The sequence below is a fragment of the Orcinus orca genome, unplaced genomic scaffold, assembly GCF_937001465.1.
Source record: "Orcinus orca unplaced genomic scaffold, mOrcOrc1.1 scaffold_96, whole genome shotgun sequence".
Classification (NCBI taxonomy): domain Eukaryota; kingdom Metazoa; phylum Chordata; class Mammalia; order Artiodactyla; family Delphinidae; genus Orcinus; species Orcinus orca.
Window position 1 is genome coordinate 660,425 of NW_026043972.1, and position 21,955 is coordinate 682,379.

A 21,955-nucleotide genomic window follows, 5' to 3' on the forward strand; every position below is an offset into this window, starting at 1 on the left:
GGGTTAGGGGACGGGGACAGTTGAGGGTCCAGGTGAGGGTACAACAACGGTTTAGGGGGAGCGTATGTGTGAGGGCACGGGTTAGTGTAAGCGTAAGGGTTAGGATTAGGGGACGGGTGAGGGGACGGCTTCGGGGAAGGGTTAGGGTTAGGGTTCGGGCTAGGGTTAGGGTTAGGGGACAGGGACGGTTTAGGTTCCAGGTGAGGGTACGACAACGGTTTAGGGGGAGCGTACGTGTGAGGGCATGGGTTAGTGTTAGCGTACGGGTTAGGATTAGGGGACAGGTGAGGGGAAGGCTTCGGGCAAGGGTTAGGGCTAGGGTTCGGGCTAGGCTTAGGGTTAGGGGACGGGGACGGTTTAGGGTCCAGGTGAGGGTACAACAACGGTTTAGGGGGAGCGTACGTGTGAGGGCACGGGTTAGTGTTAGCGTAAGGGTTAGGATTAGGGGACGGGTGAGGGGAAGGCTTCGGGGAAGGGTTAGGGTTAGGGTTCGGGCTACGGTTACGGTTAGGGGACGGGGACGGTTTAGGGTCCAGGTGAGGGTACGACAACGGTTTAGGGGGAGCGTACGTGTGAGGGCACGGGTTAGTGTTAGCGTACGGGTTAGGATTAGGAGACGGGTGAGGCGAAGGCTTCGGAGAAGGGTTAGGGTTAGGGTTCGGGCTAGAGTTAGGGTTAGGGGACGGGGACGGTTTAGGGTCCAGGTGAGGGTACGACAACAGTTTATGGGGAGCGTACCTGTGAGAGCATGGGTTAGTGTTAGCGTACAGTTAAGGACTAGGGGACGGGTGAGGGGAAGGCTTCGGGGAAGGGTTAGGGTTAGTTTTCGGGCTAGGGTTAGGGTTAGGCGACGGGGACAGTTTAGGGTTCAGGTGAGGGTATGACAACGGTTTAGGGGGACCGTACGTGTAGGGCACGGGTTAGTGTTAGCGTACGGGTTAGGATTAGGGGACGGGTGAGGGGAAGGCTTCGGGGAAGGGTTAGGGTTACGGTTCGGGCTAGGGTTAGGGTTAGGGGACGAAGACGGTTTAGGGTCCAGGTGAGGGTACGACAACGGTTTAGGGGTAGCGTACGTGTGAGGGCACGGGTTAGTGTTAGCTTACGGGTTAGGATTAGGGGACGGGTGAGGGGAAGGCTTCGGGGAATGGTTAAGGTTAGGGGACGGGGACGGTTTAGGGTCCAGGTGAGGGTACGACAAGAGTTTAGAGGGAGCGTACGTGTGAGGGCACGGGTTAGTGTTAGCGTACGGGTTAGGATTAGCGGACGGGTGAGGGGAAGGCTTCGGGGAAGGGTTAGGTTTATGGTTCGGGCTAGGGTTAGGGGACGGGGACGGTTTAGGGTCCAGGTGAGGGTACGACAACGGTTTAGGGGGAGCGTACGTGTGAGGGCATGGGTTAGTGTTAGCGTACAGGTAAGGACTAGGGGACGGGTGAGGGGAAGGCTTCGGGGAAGGGTTAGGGTTAGGTTTCGGGCTAGGGTTAGGGTTATGGAATGGGGACGGTTTAGGTTCCAGGTGAGGGTACGACAACGTTTTAGTGTGAGCGTACGTGTGAGTGCATGGGTTAGTGTTAGCGTACGGATTAGGATTAGGGGCGGTTGAGGGAAAGGCTTCGGGAAGTGTTAGGGTTAGGGTTCGGGCTAGGTTTAGGCTTAGGGGACGGGGACGGTTTAGGGTCCAGGTGAAGGTATGACAACGGTTTAGGGGGAGCGTACGTGTGAGGGCACGGGTTAGTGTTAGTGTAAGGGTTAGGATTAGGGGACGGGTGAGGGGAAGGCTTCGGGGAAGGGTTAGGGATAGAGTTCGGGCTAGTGTTAGGGTTAGGGGACGGGGACGGTTTAGGGTCCAGGAGAGTGTACGACAAGGGTTTAGGGGGAGCGTACGTGTGAGGGCACGGGTTAGTGTTAGCGTACGGGTTAGGATTAGGGGACGGGTGAGGGGAATGTTTCGGGGAAGGGTTAGTGTTAGGGTTCGGGCTAGGGTTAGGGTTAGGGGACGGGGACGGTTTAGGGTCCAGGTGAGGGTACGACAACGGTTTAGGGGGAGCGTACGTGTGAGGGCATGGGTTAGTGTTAACGTACGGGTTAGGATTAGGGGACGGGTGAGGGGAAGGCTTCGGGGAAGGGTTAGGGTTAGGGTTCGGGCTAGGGTTAGGGTTAGGGGACGGGGACGGTTTAGGGTCCAGGTGAGGGTACGACAACGGTTTAGGGGGAGCGTACGTGTGAGGGCATGGGTAAGTGTTAGCGTACGGGTTAGGATTAGGGGACGGGTGAGGGGAAGGCTTCGGGGAAGGGTTAGTGTTAGGGTTCGGGCTAGCGTTAGGGTTAGGGGACGGGGACGGTTTAGGGTCCAGGTGAGGGTACGACAACGGTTTAGGGGGAGCGTACGTGTGAGGGCACGGGTTAGTGTTAGCGTAAGGGTTAGGATTAGGGGACGGGTGAGGGGAAGGCTTCGGGGAAGGGTTAGGGTTAGAGTTCGGGCTAGTGTTAGGGTTAGGGGACGGGGACGGTTTAGGGTCCAGGAGAGGGTACGACAACGGTTTAGGGGCAGCGTACGTGTGAGGGCACGGGTTAGTGTTAGCGTACGGGTTACGATTAGGGGACGGGTGAGGGGAAGGCTTCGGGGAAGGGTTAGGGTTAGGGTTCGGACTAGGGTTAGTGTTAGGGGACGGGGACGGTTTAGGGTCCAGGTGAGGGTACGACAACGGTTTAGGGGGAGCGTATGTGTGAGGGCATGGGTTAGTGTTAACGTACGGGTTAGGATTAGGGGACAGGTGAGGGGAAGGCTTCGGGGAAGTGTTAGGGTTAGGGTTCAGGCTAGGGTTAGGGTTAGGGAATGGGGACGGTTTAGGGTCCAGGTGAGGGTACGACAGCATTTTAGTGTGAGCGTACGTGTGAGTGCACGGGTTAGTGTTAGCGTACGGGTTAGGATTAGGGGACGGGTAGAGGGGAAGGCTTCGGGGAAGGGTTAGGGTTAGGGTTTGGGCTAGGGTTAGGGTTAGGGGACGGGGACTGTTTAGGGTCCAGGTGAGGGTACGACAACGGTTTAGGGGGAGCGTACGTGTGAGGGCACGGGTTAGTGTTAGCGTACGGGTTAGGATTAGGGGACGTGTGAGGGGAAGGCTTCGGGAAGGGTTACGGTTAGGGTTCGGGCTAGGGTTACGGTTAGGGGACGGGGACGGTTTTGGGTCCAGGTGAGGGTACGACAATGGTTTAGGGGGAGCGTACATGTGAGGGCATGGTTTAGTGTTAGCGTACAGGTAAGGACTAGGGGACGGGTGAGGGGAAGGCTTCGGGGAAGGGTTAGTGTTAGGATTCAGGCTAGGGTTAGGGTTAGGGAATGGGGACGGTTTAGGTTCCAGGTGAGTGTACGACAACGGTTTAGGGGGAGCGTACGTGTGAGGGCACGGATTTGTGTTAGCGTACGGGTTAGGATTAGGGGACGGGTGAGGGGAAGGCTTCAGGAAGGGTTAGGGTTACGGTTCAGGCTAGGGTTAGGCTTAGGGGACGGGGACGGTTTAGGGTCCAGGTGAAGGTATGACAACGGTTTAGGGGGAGCGTACATGTGAGGGCACGGGTTAGTGTTAGCGTACGGGTTAGGATTAGGGGATGGGTGAGGGGAAGGCTTCGGGGAAGGGTTAGGGTTAGGGTTCGGGCTAGGGTTAGGGTTAGGGGACGGGGATGGTTTAGGGTCCAGGTGAGGGTACGAAAACGGTTTAGGGGGAGCATACCTGTGAGGGCACGGGTTAGTGCTAGCATACGGGTTAGGATTAGGGGACGGGTGAGGGGAAGGCTTTGGGGAAGGGTTAGGGTTAGGGTTCGGGCTAGGGTTAGGGTTAGGGGACGGGGACGGTTTAGGGTCCAGGTGAGTGTACGACAACAGTTTAGGGGGAGCGTACGCGTGAGGGCATGGGTTAGCGTTAGCATACGGGTTAGGATTAGGGGACGGGTGAGGGGAAGGCTTCGGGGAAGTGTTAGGGTTATGGTTCAGGCTAGGGTTACCTTTAGGGGACGGGGACGGTTTAGGGTCCAGGTGAGGGTACGACAACGGCTTACGGGAGCGTACGCGTGAGGGCAAGGGTTAGTGTTAGCGTACGGGTTACGATTAGGGGACGGTGAGGAGAATGTTCCGGGGAAGGGTTAGGGTTAGGGTCCGGGCTAGGGTTAGGGTTAGGGTTAGGGGACGGTTTACGGTCCAGGTGAGGGTACGACAACTGTTTAGGGGGAGCGTACGTGGGAGGGCACGGGTTAGTGTTAGCGTACGGGTTAGGATTAGGGGATGGGAGAGGGGAAGGCTGCGGGGAAGGGTTAGGGTTAGGGTTCGGACTGGGGTTAGGGTTAGGGAACGGGGACGGTTTAGGGTCCAGGTGAGAGTACGACAAGGGTTTAGGGGGAGCATATGTGTGAGGGCATGGGTTAGTGTTAGCTTACGGGTTAGGATTAGGGGACGGGTGAGGGGAAGGCTTCGGGGAAGGGTTAGGGTTAGGGTTTGGTCTAGGGTTAGGGTTAGGGGATGGGGACGGTTTACGGTCCAGGTGAGTGCACGACAACGGTTTAGGGGTAGAGTACGTGTGAGGGCTCGGATTAGTGTTAGCGTACGGGTTAAGATTAGGGGACGGATGAGGGGAAGGCTTCAGGGAGGGGTTAGGGTTAGGGTTCGGGCTACGGTTAGGGTTAGGGGACGGAGACGGTTTAGGGTCCAGGTGAGGGTAGGACAATGGTTTAGGGGGAGCGTACGACTGAGGGCACGGGTTAGTGTTAGCATACGGGTTAGGATTAGGGGACGGGTGAGGGGAAGGCTTCGGGGAAGGGTTAGGGTTAGGGTTCGGGCTAGGGTTAGGATTAGGAGACGGGGACTGTTTAGGGTCCAGGTGAGGGTACGACAGCAGTTTAGGGGGAGCGTACGCGTGAGAGCACGGGCTGGTGTTAGCGTACGGGTTAGGATTTGGGGATGGGTGAGGGGAAGGCTTCGGGGAAGGGTTACGGTTAGGGTTCGGGCTGGGGTTAGGGTTAGGGGACGGGGAGGTTTTAGAGTCCAGGTGAGGGTACGACAACAGTTTAGGGTGAGTGTACGTGTGAGAGCACGGGTTAGTGTTAGCGTACGGGTTAGGATTAGGGGACGGGTGAGGGGAAGGCTTCGGGGAAGGGTTAGGGTTAGGGTTCAGGCTAGGGTTAGGGTTAGGGTCGGGGACGGTTTAGGGTCCAGGTGAGGGTACGACCACGGTTCACCGGGAGCATATGTGTGACGGCACGGGTTAGTGTTAGCGTACGGGTTAGGATTAGGGGACGGGTGAGGGGAAGGCTTCGGGGAAGGGTTAGGTTTAGGATTCGGGCTAGGGTTAGTGTTAGGGGATGGGGACGGTTTAGGGTCCAGGTGAGGGTACGACAATGGTTTAGGGTGAGCGTACGTGTGAGGGCATGGGTTAGTGGTAGCGTTCGGTTTAGGATTACGGGACAGGTGAGGGGAAGGCTTTGGGGAAGCATTATGTTTAGGGTTCGGGCTAGGGTTAGGGTTAGGGGACGGGGACGGTTTAGGGTCCAGATGAGGGTACGACAACAGTTTAGGGGGAGCGTACGTGTGAGGGCACGGTTTAGTGTTAGCGTACGGCTTAGGATTAGGGGATGGGTGAGGGGAAGGCTTCGGGGAGGGGTTAGGGTTAGGGGACGGGGACGGTTTAGGGTCCAGGTGAGGGTACGACAACGGTTTAGGGGAAGTGTACATGTTAGGGCACGGGTTAGTGTTAGCGTACGGGTTAGGATTAGGGGACGGGTGAGGGTAAGGCTTCGGGGAAAGGTTAGGGTTAGGGTTCGTGCTAGGGTTAGCTTTAGGGGACGGGGACGGTTTAGGGTCCACGTTAGGGTACGACAACGGTTTAGGGGGAGCGTACGTGTGAGGGCATGGGTTATTGTTAGCATACGGGTTAGGATTAGGGGACGGGTTAGGCTAAGGCTTCGGGGAAGGGTTAGGGTTAGAGTTTGGGCTACGGTTAGGGTTAGGGGACGGGGACGGTTTAGGGTCCAGGTGAGGGTACGACAACGGTTTAGGGGGAGCGTACGTGTGAGTGCATGGTTTAGTGTTAGCGTACGGGTTAGGATTAGGGGACGGGTGAGGGGAAGGCTTCGGGGAAGGGTTAGGGTTAGGGTTCGGGCTGGGGTTAGGGTTAGGGGACGGGGAGGGTTTAGGGTCCAGGTGAGGGTACGACAACAGTTTAGGGTGAGTTTACGTGTGAGAGCACGGGTTAGTGTTTGAGTACGGGTTAGGATTAGGGGACGAGTAAGGGGAAGGCTTCGGGGAAGGGTTAGGGTTAGGGTTCGGGCTAGGGTTAGGGTTAGGGTTGGGGACGGTTTAGGGTCCAGGTGAGGGTACGACAACGGTTCATGGGGATCATACGTGTGACGGCACGGGTTAGTGTTAGCATACATGTTAGGATTAGGGGACGGGTGAGTGGAAGGCTTCGGGGAAGGGTTAGGGTTAGGGTTCGGGCTAGGGTTAGAGTTAGGGGATGGGGACGGTTTAGGGTCCAGGTGAGGGTATGACAACAGTTTAGGGGGAGCATACGTGTGAGGGCACGGGTTAGTGTTAGAGTACGGGTTAGGATTAGGGGACGGGTGAGGGGAAGGCTTCGGGGAAGGGTTAGGGTTAGGATTTGGGCTAGGGTTAGTGTTAGGGGACGGGGACGGTTTAGGGTCCAGGTGAGGGTACGACAATGGTTTAGGGTGAGCGTACGTGTGAGGGCATGTGTTAGTGGTAGCGTATGGTTTAGGATTAGGGGACGGGTGAGGGGAAGGCTTCGGGGAAGCATTATGGTTAGGGTTCGGGCTAGGGTTAGGGTTAGGGAACGGGGACGGTTTAGGGTCCAGATGAGGGTACGACAACGGTTTAGGGTGAGCCTACGTGTGAGGGCACGGGTTAGTGTTAGCGTACGGGTTAGGATTAGGGGACGGGTGAGGGGAAGGCTTCGGGGAAGGGTTATGGTTAGGGTTCGGACTAGGGTTAGCGTTAGGGGACGTGGATGGTTTAGGGTCCAGGTGAGTGTACGACAACGGTTTAGGGGGAGCGTAGGTGTGAGGGTACGGGTTCGTGTTAGCGTACGGGTTAGGCTTAGGGGAAGGGAGAGGGGAAGGCTTCGGGGAAGGGTTAGGGTTAGGGTTCGGGCTAGGGTTAGGGTTAGGCGACGGGGACGGTTTAGGGTCCAGTTGAGGGTACAACAACGGTTTATGGGAGGCGTACGTGTGAGGGCATGGGTTAGTGTTAGCTTACGGGTTAGGATTAGGGGACGGGTGAGGGGAAGGCTTCGGGGAAGGGTTAGGGTTAGGGTTCGGGCTAGGGTTAGGGTTAGGGGACGGGGACGGTTTAGGGTCCAGGTGAGGGTACGACAACGGTTTAGGGGGAGCGTACGTGTGAGGGCACGTGTTAGTGTTAGCGTACGGGTTAGGATTAGGGGACGGGTGAGGGGAAGGCTTCGGGGAAGGGTTAGGGTTAAGGTTCGGTGTAGGGTTAGGGTTAGGGAACGGGGATGGTTTAGGGTCCAGGTGAGGGTACGACAGCGGTTTAGGGTGAGCGTACGTGTGAGGGCACGCGTTAGTGTTAGCGTACGGGTTAGGATTAGGGGACGGGTGAGGGGAAGGCTTCGGGGAAGGGTTAGGGTTAGGGTTCGGGCTAGGGTTAGGGTTAGGGGATGGGGACGGTTTAGGGTCCAGGTGAGGGTACGACAACAGTTAACGGGGAGCGTACGCGTTAGGGCACGGACTGGTGTTAGCGTACAGGTTAGGATTATGGGACGGGTGAGTGGAAGGCTTCGGGGAAGGGTTAGGGTTAGGGTTCGGGCTGGGGTTAGGGTTAGGGGATGGGGAGGGTTTAGGGTCCAGGTGAGGGTACGATAACAGTTTAGGGTGAGTGTACGTGTGAGAGCACGGGTTAGTGTTTGAGTACGGGTTAGGATTAGGGGACGGGTAAGGGGAAGTCTTCGGGGAAGGGTTAGGCTTAGGGTTCGGGCTAGGGTTAGGGTTAGGGTTGGGGACGGTTTAGGGTCCAGGTGAGGGTACGACAACGGTTCACGGGGAGCATACGTGTGAAGGCACGGGTTAGTGTTAGCATACATGTTAGTATTAGGGGACAGGTGAGTGGAAGGCTTCGGGGAAGGGTTAGGGTTAGGGTTCGGGCTAGGGTTAGAGTTAGGGTATGGGGACGGTTTAGGGTCCAGGTGAGGGTACGACAACAGTTTAGGGGGAGCATACGTGTGAGGGCACGGGTTAGTGTTAGAGTACGGGTTAGGATTAGGGGACGGGTGAGGGGAAGGCTTCGGGGAAGGGTTAGGGTTAGGATTTGGGCTAGGGTTAGTATTAGGGGACGGGGACGGTTTAGGGTCCAGGTGAGGGTACGACAATGGTTTAGGGTGAGCGTACGTGTGAGGGCACGGGTTAGTGGTAGCGTACGGTTTAGGATTAGGGGATGGGTGAGGGGAAGGCTTCGGGGAAGCATTATGGTTAGGGTTCGGGCTAGGGTGAGGGTTAGGGAACGGGGACGGTTTAGGGTCCAGATGAGGGTACGACAACGGTTTAGGGGGAGCATACGTGTGAGGGCACGGGTTAGTGTTAGCGTACGGGTTAGGATTAGGGGACGGGTGAGGGGAAGGCTTCGGGGAAGGGTTAGGTTTAGGGTTCGGACTAGGGTTAGGGTTAGGCGACGGGGACGGTTTAGGGTCCAGTTGAGGGTAAAACAACGGTTTATGGGAGGCGAACGTGTGAGGGCATGGGTTAATGTTAGCGTACGGGTTAGGATTAAGGGACGGGTGAGTGGAAGGCTTCGGGGAAGGCTTAGGGTTAGGGTTCTGGCTAGGGTTAGTGTTAGGGGACAGGGACGGTTTAGGGTCCAGGTGAGGGTACGACAACGGTTTAGGGGGAGTGTACGTGTGAGGGCACGGGTTAGTGTTAGCGTACGGGTTAGGATTAGGGACGGTTGAGGGGAAGGCTTCGGGGAAGTTTTAGGGTTAGGGTTCAGCCTAGGGTTAGGTTTAGGGGACAGGGACGTTTTAGGGTCCAGGTGAGTGTACGACAACATTTTAGGGGGAGCGTACGTGTGAGGGCACGGGTTAATGTTAGCGTACGGGTTAGGATAGGGGATGGGTTAGGGTAAGGCTTCGGGGAAGTGTTAGTGTGGATCATACTCTGGGTTCCACATGCATGTTTTAGCTGAAGGAAGAATCCCTTAAACCTGGAGAGTTGAGACCCATGGAATGGGTACCATGCAATATGACTTCAAACGGTTTGCATTTCTCACCGAACCTCAAAAATCCTATCACTGCTGCATTTATGCCGCTGTACACACGCTTGATTCTCTTTTGGAGACATATAAATCCATAGGTTTTAAGATTCTTACTAGTCAGGTATATTCTTAGGCGTTTAATATGGGGTGTTGAGTCCACTTCGTTGAGCAAGGAGTAGCTCTTGTCTATTACATATTTGGCTTATGGAACGGTATCTGTGCTAATTTCAATCTCTGGTTTTATGCAGCACCCCAATTCACCTTTCCCCTTAAGCAAGCATAAGTTTGTTTTCTACATTTGAGACACTGTTCTGTTTTGTAATTCAGTTCCTGTGTAGCCAAGTTTACATTCCGTGTATTAGTGATATCTTATGATGTTTCTTTTTCTGTGTGACTTATTTCACTTAGAATCATCGTACCTGAATCCACTCATTATGCTGCTACGGGCCTGATGACATAGATTTCATTGCTGAGTGATATTGCATGGGACGTAAGTACCACAACGTCTTTATCCATTTTTCGCTCTCTGTGATATTGAACTTGTACCATAAACGAGGTTCTTGTAAACAGAGCCGTCCCAAACTTTGGGGTGGCTGTGTCTTTTTGATTTTAATTTCCCTAAGCTATAGGACCATAAATGGAATTGCCCTAGGCTCTGTTGCTTTGTTTTTTAGATGTTTCAGGAAACACCATACACTTCTCCAGAGTGGGTGTTGGCAATTTACATCCCGCCCATCAGCATAACAAGGTTCCCAGTTCTCCATGGCCTGTCCTGCCTTTCTGGATTTTACACTTTTTTCAGATGGCCCTTTTGACCGGGGGGCAGTGAGACTTCATTGTAGTGCAGATTTCCTTTGCAAGCTTGCTTGGTTGGCCAAAAAGGGCGTATGCATTTTTTCCTGAATATATTCAGGAAAAAACGCATACGCCCTTTTTGGCCAAGTGCATCATTGTGGACATTCTGCCTCTTTTCCTATGCTTTACATGCAATTCCAGTCTACCTCCTGAAATCGGTTTCCTGCAATTCTGCCCCGCTTTCAAGTCCTCTTGGCAGCCTTACTTCAATATATTTTTGGACGATAGCTGTCATTTATAACTCTGCAGGTTTGTGAATGACAGTGCCCCTGAGCTCCTTTCTTCAACTCGCTTTCTTGTGAGCTGGCCGCAACACCGCAGGATTGCTTCAGGCCCTAGTGTGGTTCCGGCACGGCATGCTGAGCCTTTGGTTAATTCCTCTTCCTGGTGGGAAATGAGAGTTAAATTTGCCCGTCCAGACACCTCCAGCTAGTCTCTCATTGGTTCTCCCTATTCCTGTTCATTTTCCGCAGAAATTGCAAACTGGGCCAAACAGGAGTTTAAAGGCACTGACTCTCCAAGTGGGGAGAGTGTTAGTAAAGCGTCTGGAATGTTGCACCCGAGTACCAGGGGATGAAAACTGAGACATATTTGAAAACGTCTCCCGATCACACGGTTGATCATACTCTCGGTTCCACATGCATGTTTTAGCTGAAGGAAGAATCCCTTAAACCTGGAGAGTTGAGATCCATGGAATGGGTACCATGCAATATGACTTCAAAGGGTGTGCATTTGGTCACCGAACCTCACCATTCCTATCACTGCTACATTTATGCCGCTGTACACACGCTTGATTCTCTTTCGGAGACATAACAATCTATAGGTTTTAAGATTCTTACTAGTCAGGTATATTCTTTGGCGTTTAATATGGCGTCTTGAGTCCACTTCGTTGAGCAAGAAGTAGCTCTTGTCTATTACATATTTGGTTAAAGGAACTTTATCTGTGCTAATTTCAATCTCTGGTTTTATGCAGCACCCCAACTCACCTTTCCCCTTAAGCAAGCATAAGTTGGTTTTCTACATTTGAGAACCTGTTCTGTTTTGTAATTCAGTTCCTGTGTAGCCAAGTTTACATTCCGTGTAGTAGTGATATCTTATGATGTTTCTTTTTCTGTGTGACTTATTTCACTTAGAATCATCGTACCTGAATCCACTCATTATGCTGCTACAGGCCTGATGAAATAGATTTCATTGCTGAGTGATATTGCCTTGTACGTAAGTACCACAACGTCTTTATCCATTTTTCGCTTTCTGTGAAATTGAACTTGTACCGTACACGAGGTTCTTGTAAACAGAGCTGTCCCAAACTTTGGGGTGGCTGTGTCTTTTTGATTTTAATTTCCCTAAGCTATAGGACCATAAGTGGAAGTGCCCTAGGCTCTGTTGCTTTGTTTTGTAGATGTTTCAGGAAACAGCATACACTTCTCCAGAGTGGCTGTTGGCAATTTACATCCCGCCCATCAACATAACAAGGCTCCCAGTTCTCCATGGCCTGTCCTGCCTTTCTGGATTTTACACGTTTTTCAGATGGCCCTTTTGACCGTGGGGCAGTGAGACTTCATTGTAGTGCAGATTTCCTTTGCAAGCTTGCTTGGTTGGCCAAAAAGGGCGTATGCGTTTTTTCCTGAATATATTCAGGAAAAAACGCATACGCCCTTTTTGGCCAAGTGCATCATTGTGGACGTTCTGCCTCTTTTCCTATGCTTTATATGCAATTCCAGTCTACCTCCTGAAATCGGTTTCCTGCAATTCTGCCCCGCTTTCAAGTCCTCTTGGAAGCCTTACTTCAATATATTTTTGGACGATAGCTGTCATTTATAACTCTGCAGGTTTGTGAATTACATTGCCCCTGAGCTCCTTGCTTCAACTTGCTTTCTTGTGAGCTGGCCGCAACACTGCAGGTTTGCTTCAGGCCCTAGTGTGGTTCCGGCCTGGCACGCTGAGCCTTTGTTTAATTCCTCCTCCTGGTGGGAAATGAGAGTTAAATTTGCCGTCCAGACACCTCCAGCTAGTCTCTCATTGTTTCTCCCTATTCCTGTTCATTTTCCGCAGAAATTGCAAACTGGGCCAAACAGGAGGTTAAAGGCACTGACTCTCCAAGTGGGGAGAGTGTTAGTAAAGCGTCTGGAATGTTGCACCCGAGTAGCAGGGGACGAAAACTGAGACACATTTGAACACGTTTCCCAATCACACGGTGGATCATACTCTGGTTTCCACATGCATGTTTTAGCTGAAGGAAGAATCCCTTAAACCTGGAGAGTTGAGACCCATGGAATTGGTACCATGCAATATGACTTCAAACGGTTTGCATTTCTCACCGAACCTCAAAAATCCTATCACTGCTGCATTTATGCCGCTGTACACACGCTTGATTCTCTTTCGGAGACATATAAATCCATAGGTTTTCAGATTCTTACTAGTCAGGTATATTCTTAGGCGTTTAATATGGCGTGTTGAGTCCACTTCGTTGAGCAAGGAGTAGCTCTTGTCTATTACATATTTGGCTTATGGAACGGTATCTGTGCTCATTTCAATCTTTGGTTTTATGCAGCACCCCAACTCACCTTTTCCCTTAAGCAAGCATAAGATGGTTTTCTACATTTGAGACCCTGTTCTGTTTTGTAATTCAGTTCCTGTGTAGCCAAGTTTACATTCCGTGTATTAGTGATATCTTATGATGTTTCTTTTTCTGTGTGACTTATTTCACTTAGAATCATCGTACCTGAATCCACTCATTATGATGCTACGGGCCTGATGACATAGATTTCTTTGCTGAGTGATATTGCATTGTACATAAGTACCACAACTTCTTTATCCATTTTTCGCTTTCTGTGATATTGAACTTGTACCGTACACGAGGTTCTTGTAAACAGAGCCGGCCCAAGCTTTGGGGTGGCTGTGTCTTTTTGATTTTAATTTCCCTAAGCTATGGGACCATAAGTGGAAGTGCCCTAGGCTCTGTTGCTTTGTTTTTTAGATGTTTCAGGAAACACCATACACTTCTCCAGAGTGGCTGTTGGCAATTTTCATCCCGCCCATCAGCATAACAAGGCTCCCAGTTCTCCATGGCCTGTCCTGCCTTTCTGCATTTTATACTTTTTTCAGATGGCCCTTTTGACCGGGGGGCAGCGTGACTTCATTGTAGTGCAGATTTCCTTTGCAAGCTTGCTTGGTTGGCCAAAAAGGGCATATGCGTTTTTTCCTGAATATATTCAGGAAAAAACGCATATGCCCTTTTTGGCCAAGTGCATCATTGTGGACGTTCTGCGTCTTTTCCTATGCTTTACATGCAATTCCAGTCTACCTCCTGAAATCGGTTTCCTGCAATTCTGCCCCGCTTTCAAGTCCTCTTGGCAGCCTTACTTCAATATATTTTTGGACGATAGCTGTCATTTATAACTCTGCAGGTTTGTGAATGACAGTGCCCCTGAGCTCCTTTCTTCAACTCGCTTTCTTGTGAGCTGGCCGCAACACCGCAGGATTGCTTCAGGCCCTACTGTGGTTCCGGCATGGCACGCTGAGCCTTTGGTTAATTCCTCTTCCTGGTGGGAAATGAGAGTTAAATTTGCCCGTCCAGACACCTCCAGCTAGTCTCTCATTGGTTCTCCCTATTCCTGTTCATCTTACGCAGAAATTGCAAACTGGGCCAAACAGGAGGTTAAAGGCACTGACTCTCCAAGTGGGGAGAGTGTTAGTAAAGCGTCTGGAATGTTGCACCCGAGTACCAGAGGACGAAAACTGAGACACATTTGAACACGTTTCCCGATCACACGGTGGATCATACTCTGGGTTCCACATGCATGTTTTAGCTGAAGGAAGAATCCCTTCAACCTGGAGAGTTGAGACCCATGGAATGGGTACCATGCAATATGACTTCAAAGGGTCTGCAATTGCTCACCGAACCTCACCAGTTCTATCACTGCTGCGTTTATGCTGCTGTATACACGCTTGATTCTCTTTTGGAAACATATTAATCCATAGGTTGTAAGATGCTTACTAGTCAGGTATATTCTTAGGCGTTTAATATGCGGTGTTGAGTTCACTTCGTTGAGCAAGGAGTAGCTCTTGTCTATTACATATTTGGCTTATGGAACGGTATCTGTGCTAATTTCAATCTCTGGTTTTATGCAGCACCCCAACTTACCTTTCCCCTTAGCAAGCATAAGTTGGTTTTCTACATTTGAGACCCTGTTCTGTTTTGTAATTCAGTTCCTGTGTAGCCAAGTTTACATTCCGTGTAGTAGTGATATCTTATGATGTTTCTTTTTCTGTGTGACTTATTTCACTTAGAATCATCGTACCTGAATCCACTCATTATGCTGCTACGGGCCTGATGACATAGATTTCTTTGCTGAGTGATATTGCATTGTACATAAGTACCACAACTTCTTTATCCATTTTTCGCTTTCTGTGATATTGAACTTGTACCGTACACAAGGTTCTTGTAAACAGAGCCGGCCCAAGCTTTGGGGTGGCTGTGTCTTTTTGATTTTAATTTCCCTAAGCTATGGGACCATAAGTGGAAGTGCCCTAGGCTCTGTTGCTTTGTTTTTTAGATGTTTCAGGAAACACCATACACTTCTCCAGAGTGGCTGTTGGCAATTTTCATCCCGCCCATCAGCATAACAAGGCTCCCAGTTCTCCATGGCCTGTCCTGCCTTTCTGCATTTTATACTTTTTTCACATGGCCCTTTTGACCGGGGGGAAGTGAGACTTCATTGTAGTGCAGATTTCCTTTGCAAGCTTGCTTGGTTGGCCAAAAAGTGCATATGCGTTTTTTCCTGAATATATTCAGGAAAAAACGCATATGCCCTTTTTGGCCAAGTGCATCATTGTGGACGTTCTGCGTCTTTTCCTATGCTTTACATGCAATTCCAGTCTACCTCCTGAAATCGGTTTCCTGCAATTCTGCCCCGCTTTCAAGTCCTCTTGGCAGCCTTACTTCAATATATTTTTGGACGATAGCTGTCATTTATAACTCTGCAGGTTTGTGAATTACAGTGCCCCTGAGCTCCTTTCTTCAACTCGCTTTCTTGTGAGCTGGCCGCAACACCGCAGAATTGCTTCAGGCCCTACTGTGGTTCCGGCATGGCACGCTGAGCCTTTGGTTAATTCCTCTTCCTGGTGGGAAATGAGAGTTAAATTTGCCCGTCCAGACACCTCCAGCTAGTCTCTCATTGGTTCTCCCTATTCCTGTTCATCTTACGCAGAAATTGCAAACTGGGCCAAACAGGAGGTTAAAGGCACTGACTCTCCAAGTGGGGAGAGTGTTAGTAAAGCGTCTGGAATGTTGCACCCGAGTACCAGAGGACGAAAACTGAGACACATTTGAAAACGTTTCCCGATCACACGGTGGATCATACTCTGGGTTCCACATGCATGTTTTAGCTGAAGGAAGAATCCCTTCAACCTGGAGAGTTGAGACCCATGGAATGGGTACCATGCAATATGACTTCAAAGGGTCTGCATTTGCTCACCGATCCTCACCAATCCTATCACTGCTGCATTTATGCTGCTGTACACACGCTTGATTCTCCTTCGGAGACATATAAATCCATAGGTTGTAACATTCTTACTAGTCAGGTATATTCTTAGGCGTTTAATATGGGGTGTTGTGTCCACTTCGTTGAGCTAGGAGTAGCTCTTGTCTATTACATATTTGGCTTATGGAACGGTATCTGTGCTAATTTCAATCTCTGGTTTTATGCAGCACTCCATCTCACATTTCCCCTTAAGCAAGCATAAGTTGGTTTTCTACATTTGAGACCCTGTTCTGTTTTGTAATTCAGTTCCTGTGTAGCCAAGTTTACATTCCGTGTAGTAGTGATATCTTATGATGTTTCTTTTTCTGTGTGACTTATTTCACTTAGAATCATCGTACCTGAATCCACTCATTATGCTGCTACGGGCCTGATGACATAGATTTCATTGCTGAGTGATATTGCATTGTACGTAAGTACCACAACTTCTTTACCCATTTTTCACTTTCTGTGATATTGAACTTGTACCGTACACGAGGTTCTTGTAAATAGAGCCGGCCAAAACTTTGGGGTGGCTGTGTCTTTTTGATTTTAATTTCCCTAAGCTATAGGACCATAAGTGGAAGTGCCCTAGGCTCTGTTGCTTTGTTTTTTAGATGTTTCAGGAAACACCATACAATTCTCCAGAGTGGCTGTTGGCAATTTTCATCCCGCCCATCAGCATAACAAGGCTCTGAGTTCTCCATGGCCTGTCCTGCCTTTCTGGATTTTACACTTTTTTCAAATGGCCCTTTTGACCGGGGGGCAGTGAGACTTCATTGTAGTGCAGATTTCCTTTGCAAGCTTGCTTGGTTGGCCAAAAAGGGCGTATGCGTTTTTTCCTGAATATATTCAGGAAAAAACGCATACGCCCTTTTTGGCCAAGTGCATCACTGTGGACGTTCTGCCTCTTTTCCTATGCTTTACATGCAATTCCAGTCTACCTCCTGAAATCGGTTTCCTGCAATTCTGCCCCGCTTTCAAGTCCTCTTGGCAGCCTTACTTCAATATATTTTTGGACGATAGCTGTCATTTATAACTCTGCAGGTTTGTGAATGACAGTACCCCTGAGCTCGTTTCTTCAACTCACTTTCTTGTGAGCTGGCCGCAACACCGCAGTATTGCTTCAGGCCCTAGTGTGGTTCTGGCACGGCACGCTGAGCCTTTGGATAATTCCTCTTCCTGGTGGGAAATGAGAGTTAAATTTGCCCGTCCAGACACCTCCAGCTAGTCTCTCATCGGTTCTCCCTATTCCTGTTCATTTTCCGCAGAAATTGCAAACTGGGCCAAACAGGAGTTTAAAGGCACTGACTCTCCAAGTGGGGAGAGTGTTAGTAAAGCGTCTGGAATGTTGCACCCGAGTACCAGGGGACAAAAACTGAGACACATTTGAACACGTTTCCCGATCACACAGTGGATCATACTCTGGGTTCCACATGCATGTTTTAGCTGAAGGAAGAATCCCTTAAACCTGGAGAGTTGAGACCCATGGAATGGGTACCATGCAATATGACTTCAAAGGGTCTGCATTTGCTCACCGAACCTCACCAATCCTATCCCTGCTGCATTTATGCCGCTGTAACACGCTTGATTCTCTTTTGGAGACATATAAATCCATAGGTTTTAAGATTCTTACTGGTCAGGTATATTCTTAGGCGTTTAATATGGGGTGTTGAGTCCACTTCGTTGAGCAAGGAGTAGCTCTTGTCTATTACATATTTGGCTTATCGAATGGTATCTGTGCTAATTTCAATCTCTGGTTTTATGCAGCACCCCAACTCACCTTTCCCCAAGCAAGCATAAGTTGGTTTTCTACATTTGAGTCCCTGTTCTGTTTTGTAATTCAGTTCCTGTGTAGCCAAGTTTACATTCCGTGTATTAGTGATATCTTATGATGTTTCTTTTTCTGTGTGACTTATTTCACATAGAATCATCGTACCTGAATCCACTCATTATGCTGCTATGGGCCTGATGATATAGATTTCATTGCTGACTGATATTGCATTGTACGTAAGTACCACAACTTCTTTATCCATTTTTCACTTTCTGTGATATTGAACTTGGACCGTAAACGAGGTTCTTGTAAACAGAGCTGTCCCAAACTTTGGGGTGGCTGTGACTTTTTTAATTTAATTTCCCTAAGCTATAGGACAATAAGAGGAAGTGCCCTAGGCTCTGTTGCTTTGTTTTTTAGATGTTTCAGGAAACACCATACACTTCTCCAGAGTGGCTGTTGGCAATTTACATCCCGCCCATCAGCATAACAAGGCTCCCAGTTCTCCATGGCCTGTCCTGCCTTTCTGGATTTTACACTTTTTTCAGAAGGCCCTTTTGACCGGGGGCAGTGAGACTTCATTGTAGTGCAGATTTCCTTTGCAAGCTTGCTTGGTTGGCCAAAAGTTGCGTATGCGTTTTTTCCTGAATATATTCAGGAAAAAACGCATACGCCCTTTTTGGCCAAGTGCATCACTGTGGACGTTCTGCCTCTTTTCCTATGCTTTACATGCAATTCCAGTCTACCTCCTGAAATCGGTTTCCTGCAATTCTGCCCCACTTTCAAGTCCTCTTGGCAGCCTTACTTCAATATATTTTTGGACGATAGCTGTCATTTATAACTCTGCCAGTTTGTGAATGACAGTGCCCCTGAGCTCCTTTCTTCAACTATCTTTCTTGCGAGCTGGCTGCAACACCGCAGGATTGCTTCAGGCCCTAGTGTGGTTCCGGCATGGCACGCTGAGCCTTTGGTTAATTCCTCTTCCTGGTGGGAAATGAGAGTTAAATTTGCCCGTCCAGACACCTCCAGCTGGTCTCTCATCGGTTCTCCCTATTCCTGTTCATCTTCCATAGAATTTGCAAACTGGGCCAAACAGGAGGTTAAAGGCACTGACTCTCCAAGTGGGGAGAGTGTTAGTAAAGCGTCTGGAATGTTGCACCCGAGTACCAGGGGATGAAAACTGAGACACATTTGAACACGTTTCCCGATCACACGGTGGATCATACTCTGGGTTCCACATGCATGTTTTAGCTGAAGGAAGAATCCCTTAAACCTGGAGAGTTGAGACCCATGGAATGGGTACCATGCAATATGACTTCAAAGGGTCTGCATTTGCTCACCGAACCTCACCAATCCTATCACTGCTACGTTTATGCCACTGTACACATGTTTGGTTCTCTTTCGGAGACATATCAATCCATAGGTTTTAAGATTCTTACTAGTCAGGTATATTCTTAGGCGTTTAATATTGCGTCTTGAATCCACGTCGTTGAGCAAGGAGTAGCTCTTGTCTATTACATATTTGGCTTATCGAACGGTATCTGTGCTAATTTCAATCTCTGGTTTTATGCAGCACCCCAACTCACCTTTCCCCAAGCAAGCATAAGTTGGTTTTCTACATTTGAGACCCTGTTCTGTTTTGTAATTCAGTTCCTGTGTAGCCAAGTTTACATTCCGTGTACTAGTGATATCTTATGATGTTTCTTTTTCTGTGTGACTTATTTCACTTAGAATCATCGTACCTGAATCCACTCATTATGCTGGTACGGGCCTGATGACATAGATTTCATTGCTGACTGATATTGCATTGTACGTAAGTACCACAACTTCTTTATCCATTTTTCGCTTTCTGTGATATTGAACTTGTACCGTACATGAGGTTCTTGTAAATAGAGCCGGCCAAAACTTTGGGGTGGCTGTGTCTTTTTGATTTTAATTTCCCTAAGCTATAGGACCATAAGTGGAAGTGCCCTAGGCTCTGTTGCTTTGTTTTTTAGATGTTTCAGGAAACACCATACAATTCTCCAGAGTGGCTGTTGGCAATTTTCATCCCGCCCATCAGCATAACAAGGCTCCGAGTTCTCCATGGCCTGTCCTGCCTTTCTGGATTTTACACTTTTTTCAAATGGCCCTTTTGACCGGGGGGCAGTGAGACTTCATTGTAGTGCAGATTTCCTTTGCAAGCTTGCTTGGTTGGCCTAAAAGGGCGTATGCGTTTTTTCCTGAATATATTCAGGAAAAAACGCATACGCCCTTTTTGGCCAAGTGCATCACTGTGGACGTTCTGCCTCTTTTCCTATGCTTTACATGCAATTCCAGTCTACCTCCTGAAATCGGTTTCCTGCAATTCTGCCCCGCTTTCAAGTCCTCTTGGCAGCCTTACTTCAATATATTTTTGGACGATAGCTGTCATTTATAACTCTGCAGGTTTGTGAATGACAGTGCCCCTGAGCTCCTTTCTTCAACTCACTTTCTTGTGAGCTGGCCGCAACACCGCAGGATTGCTTCAGGTCCTAGTGTGGTTCTGGCACGGCACGCTGAGCCTTTGGATAATTCCTCTTCCTGGTGGGAAATGAGAGTTAAATTTGCCCGTCCAGACACCTCCAGCTAGTCTCTCATCGGTTCTCCCTATTCCTGTTTATCTTCCATAGAATTTGCAAACTGGGCCAAACAGGAGGTTAAAGGCACTGACTCTCCAAGTGGGGACAGTGTTAGTAAAGCATCTGGAATGTTGCACCCGAGTACCAGGGGACGAAAACTGAGACACATTTGAACACGTTTCCCGATCACACGGTGGATCATACTCTGGGTTCCACATGCATGTTTTAGCTGAAGGAAGAATCCCTTAAACCTGGAGAGTTGAGACCCATGGAATGGGTACCATGCAATATGACTTCAAAGGGTCTGCATTTGCTCACCGAACCTCACCAATCCTATCACTGCTACGTTTATGCCGCTGTACACACGCTTGATTCTCTTTCGGAGACATATCAATCCATAGGTTTTAAGATTCTTACTAGTCAGGTATATTCTTAGGCGTTTAATATTGCGTCTTGAATCCACTTCATTGAGCAAGGAGTAGCTCTTGTCTATTACATATTTGGCTTATCGAACGGTATCTGTGCTAATTTCAATCTCTGGTTTTATGCAGCACCCCAACTCACCTTTCCCCAAGCAAGCATAAGTTGGTTTTCTACATTGGAGACCCTGTTCTGTTTTGTAATTCAGTTCCTGTGTAGCCAAGTTTACATTCCGTGTAGTAGTGATATCTTATGATGTTTCTTTTTCTGTGTGACTTATTTCACTTAGAATCATCGTACCTGAATCCACTCATTATGCTGGTACGGGCCTGATGACATAGATTTCATTGCTGACTGATATTGCATTGTACGTAAGTACCACAACTTCTTTATCCATTTTTTGCTTTCTGTGATATTGAACTTGGACCGTAAACGAGGTTCTTGTAAACAGAGCTGTCCCAAACTTTGGGGTGGCTGTGTCTTTTTTATTTTAATTTCCCTAAGCTATAGGACAATAAGAGGAAGTGCCCTAGGCTCTGTTGCTTTGTTTTTTAGATGTTTCAGGAAACACCATACACTTCTCCAGAGTGGCTGTTGGCAATTTACATCCCGCCCATCAGCATAACAAGGCTCCCAGTTCTCCATGGCCTGTCCTGCCTTTCTGGATTTTACACTTTTTTCTGATGGCCCTTTTGACCGGGGGGCAGTGAGACTTCATTGTAGTGCAGATTTCCTTTGCAAGCTTGCTTGGTTGGCCAAAAGGTGCGTATGCGTTTTTTCCTGAATATATTCAGGAAAAAACGCAAACGCCCTTTTTGGCCAAGTGCATCACTGTGGACGTTCTGCCTCTTTTCCTATGCTTTACATGCAATTCCAGTCTACCTCCTGAAATCGGTTTCCTGCAATTCTGCCCCGCTTTCAAGTCCTCTTGGCAGCCTTACTTCAATATATTTTTGGACGATAGCTGTCATTTATAACTCTGCCGGTTTGTGAATTACAGTGCCCCTGAGCTCCTTTCTTCAACTCTCTTTCTTGCGAGCTGGCTGCAACACCGCAGGATTGCTTCAGGCCCTAGTGTGGTTCCGGCACGGCACGCTGAGCCTTTGGTTAATTCCTCTTCCTGGTGGGAAATGAGAGTTAAATTTGCCCGTCCAGACACCTCCAGCTAGTCTCTCATCGGTTCTCCCTATTCCTGTTCATCTTCCATAGAATTTGCAAACTGGGCCAAACAGGAGGTTAAAGGCACTGACTCTCCAAGTGGGGAGAGTGTTAGTAAAGCATCTGGAATGTTGCACCCGAGTAGCAGGGGACGAAAACTGAGACACATTTGAACACGTTTCCCGATCACACGGTGGATGATACTCTGGGTTCCACATGCATGTTTTAGCTGAAGGAAGAATCCCTTAAACCTGGAGAGTTGAGACCCATGGAATGGGTACCATGCAATATGACTTCAAAGGGTCTGCATTTGCTCACCGAACCTCACCAATGCTATCACTGCTGCGCTTATGCCGCTGTACACACG

General features: G+C 49.4%; 1 long non-coding RNA gene across 6 annotated transcripts in view; it reads left to right on the forward strand.

Annotated features, from left to right (window-relative positions):
• The window catches only part of LOC125963354 (uncharacterized), a 278,782-nt gene that overhangs the window by 107,387 nt on the left and 149,440 nt on the right, over positions 1 to 21,955 (forward strand). The window contains exon 3 of one of the 6 annotated variants that reach the window (XR_007475207.1): positions 17,565 to 17,602. The exons of the other annotated variants lie outside the window; for them this stretch is intronic. This is a non-coding gene — a long non-coding RNA (uncharacterized LOC125963354). Of the gene's footprint in view, positions 1 to 17,564; positions 17,603 to 21,955 lie in introns of those variants that run through there. 6 annotated transcript variants of the gene reach the window in all.